At 27.0% G+C, this 3,621-nt stretch overlaps 1 non-coding gene across 1 annotated transcript; it reads left to right on the top strand.

The window, feature by feature from the left end:
• The first annotated feature begins 253 nt into the window (after positions 1-253).
• trnas-gcu lies at positions 254-335 on the top strand. The gene has a single exon. It is a non-coding gene; the product is annotated as a tRNA-Ser (tRNA).
• Positions 336-3,621: the final 3,286 nt, after the last annotated feature.

The raw sequence follows: 3,621 nt of genomic DNA on the forward strand, positions 1-3,621 counted from the left end.
ATGTCATAAAAAGGATAAAAAGTCATAGTATAGTATATCATACAAAGTGATAAAAAGTCAGACAAATGGTCATGTTATAATTATTATAGTATAGCAGGATGAAAAAGTGAATAAATAGTCATATTCTAGTATGTTAAGACAGTTGCAGGTGTCTGTTTAATTGGTGCTTTCTGCTTCTCTGAACTTGGAATGCCTCTCTAAATACTCAGGACGTGACCAGAATCAGACCTTTACTTTGAAAGGGCAGCCAGCAGACGAGGTGGCCGAGAGGTTAAGGCGATGGACTGCTAATCCATTGTGCTCTGCACGCGTGGGTTCGAATCCCATCCTCGTCGTAGTGGGGTTAGATACTCTCCAACATTTAATAGTCAACAATAGAACTGACTGTGTTCACACTGATCTCTTTGGGAACAGGTTCTTATTTCTTTACTATAGGACGTCATAAACACTCGTAGTATAGTATGTAGTGAGGAAAAGTCATAATAGAGTATAAAGAAAGAGTCATAATCAACTATTTTGGTAAAAGCCATGAAATAGTCATAATATAGTACTTTAAAAAAGGATGATATAGTCTAGTATGTTGTAAAAAGTCTCATACAGTATGTCATAAAAAGGATAAAAAGTAATAGTATTGTATGTCATAAAAAGGATATAAAGTCATAGTATGTCATAAAAAGGATAAGAAGTTATTGTGTAGTATGTCATGAAAAAAGATAAAAAGTTATGGTATAGTATGTAATAAAAAGACAAAAAAGTCATAGTATAGCATGTCATAAAAGGAGAAAAAAAGTTATAGTATAGCATATCATAAAAAGACAAAAAAGTCACAATTTAGTATGTCATAAAAAGAAATAAAACGTCATAGTATAGTATGTCATAAAAAGGGTAAAAAGTCATAGTATGTCATAAAAAGGATAAGAAGTTATTGTGTAGTATGTCATGAAAAAAGATAAAAAGTCATAGTTTAGTATGTGATACAAAGGATAAAAAGCCATAGTATAGTTTGTCTTAAAAAGGACAACATGTCATAGTAAAGGATGTCATAAAAAGGAAAAAAATTCAAAATATAATAAGTCATGAAAAGAATTAAAACGTCATAGCATAGTATGTCATAAAAAGAGAACAAAAGTCATAGTATAGCATGTAATAAAAATGGATAAAAAGTAATGGTACTGTATGTCATGAAAAGAGATAAAAAGCTATAGTTTGTTATGTCAGAAAAAGGATAAAAAGTCACAGCATAGTATATCATAAGAAGGATAAAAAGTCATAGTATAGTATATCATAAGAAGGATAAAAAGTCATAGCATAGTATATCATAAGAAGGATAAAAAGTCATAGTATAGTATATCATAAGAAGGATAAAAAGTCATAGTATAGCATGTAATAGAAAGGGATAAAAATTCATAATAGAATATGTCATAAAAAGAAATAAAGCGTCATAGTATAGTACATCATAAAAAGAGATGAAAAGTCATAGTATAGCATGTCATAAAAAGAGATAAAAAGTCATATTATATTATGTCATAAAAAGGATAAAAAGTCATAGTATAGTATGTCATTATAAGGATATAAAGTCATAGATTAGTATGTTTTGAAAAGGGATGAAAAGTCATGTTATAGTATGTCATAAAAAGAGATAAAAAGTCATAGTATAATATTTCATAAAAAGAGATAAAAAGTCATAGTAGGGTATGTCATAAAAAGGATAAAATGTGATAGTATAGTATGTCATAAAAAGAGATAAAAAGTCATAGTATAGTATGTCATATAAAGGATAAAAAGTCATAGTATAGTATGTCATAAAAAGAGATAAAAAGTCATAGATTAGTATGTCATATAAAGGATAAAAAGTCATAGTATAGTATGTCATAAAAAGAGATAAAAAGTCATAGTATAGTGTGTCAGATTTCTGATAAAGGATGAAAAGTCCTAGAATAGTCATAAAAAGGATGAGAAGTCATGGCATAGTATGTCATGAATAGAAATAAAATACTATATTATAACTGTTTATCCTTTTTTATTACATACTATACTATGACTTTTTATCCCAATTTATGACATGCTATACTATGACTTTTTATCCTTTTTATGACATATTTTCATATGACTTTTTATCTCTTTTGAAGACAAATTATACTGTGAATCTTTACCTCATTTTATTACATACTATAATAGGACTTTTCATCCTTTATCTGACATCTGACAGATTATACCATGACTTTTTGTCTCTTTTTATGACATACTATAATACGACTTTTTATCTCTTTTTATGACATACTATTGTATGACTTTTTATCTCTTTTTATGATGTACTATACTATGACGCTTTATTTCTTTTTATGACATACTCTCTTATGAATTTTTATCCCTTTCTATTACATGCTATACTATGACTTTTTATCCTTCTTATGACATACTATACTATGACTTTTTATCCTTCTTATGATATACTATGCTGTGACTTTTTATCCTTTTTCTGACATAACATACTATAGCTTTTTATCTCTTTTTAAGACATACTGTGCCTTTACTTTTTATCCATTTTTATTACACGCTATACTATGACTTTTTTTCTCCTTTTATGACAAACTATGCTATGACGTTTTAATTCTTTTTATGACTTACTATATTTTGAATTTTGAATTTTTTATGACATGCTTTACTATGCCATTTTATCCTTTTTAAGACAAACTATACTATGGCTTTTTATCCTTTGTATGACATACTATACTGTGACTTTTTATCCTTTTTATGACATACTATACTATAGCTTTTTATCTCTTTTTATGACATGGTATACTATTACTTGTTATCCCTTTCTATTATATGCTATACTATAACTTTTTCTTTTCTTTTAATGACATGCTATACTATGACTTTTTATGCTTTTTAAAACATACTACACTGTGACTTTTTATCTTTTTATGACATTCTATACCATGCCTTTTTATCCCTTTTCATAACATGCTATACTATAACTTTTCATCCTTTTTATGAGATATTATACTATCACTTTTTATCTCTTTTGAAGACAAACTATACTGTGAATTTTTACATCTTTTTATGACATACTATACTATAACTTTTTATCTATTTTTTGCATACTATACTGTGACTTTTTAGCCCTTTTTATGACATATCATACTATAGATTTTTATCTCTTTTTATGACATACTATACTATGACTTTTAATCCTTTATATGACATACTATACTATGACTTTTTATCCCTTTTTATGACATACTGTACTGTGATTTTTCGCTCTTTTTATGACATACCCTACTATGACTTTTTATCTCTTTTTATGAAATATTATACTACGACTTTTTATCTCTTTTTATGATATACTATACCTTGACTTTTTAACCTTTTTATGACATACTGTACTACATCTTCTTGTCTCTTTTCATGAAATATTAAACTATGAATTTTTATCTCTTTTTATGACATACTATACCATGACTTTTTATCCCTTTTCAAAACATACTAATCTATGACTTTTTATCCTTTTCATGACATACTATACTATTACTTTTTATCCTTTTTATGACATACTGTATGAGACTTTTTACAACATACTATGACTATATCATCCTTTTTTTACGTACTATATTATGA

The sequence above is a fragment of the Etheostoma cragini genome, unplaced genomic scaffold, assembly GCF_013103735.1.
Source record: "Etheostoma cragini isolate CJK2018 unplaced genomic scaffold, CSU_Ecrag_1.0 ScbMSFa_1470, whole genome shotgun sequence".
In the NCBI taxonomy this organism is placed as follows: domain Eukaryota; kingdom Metazoa; phylum Chordata; class Actinopteri; order Perciformes; family Percidae; genus Etheostoma; species Etheostoma cragini.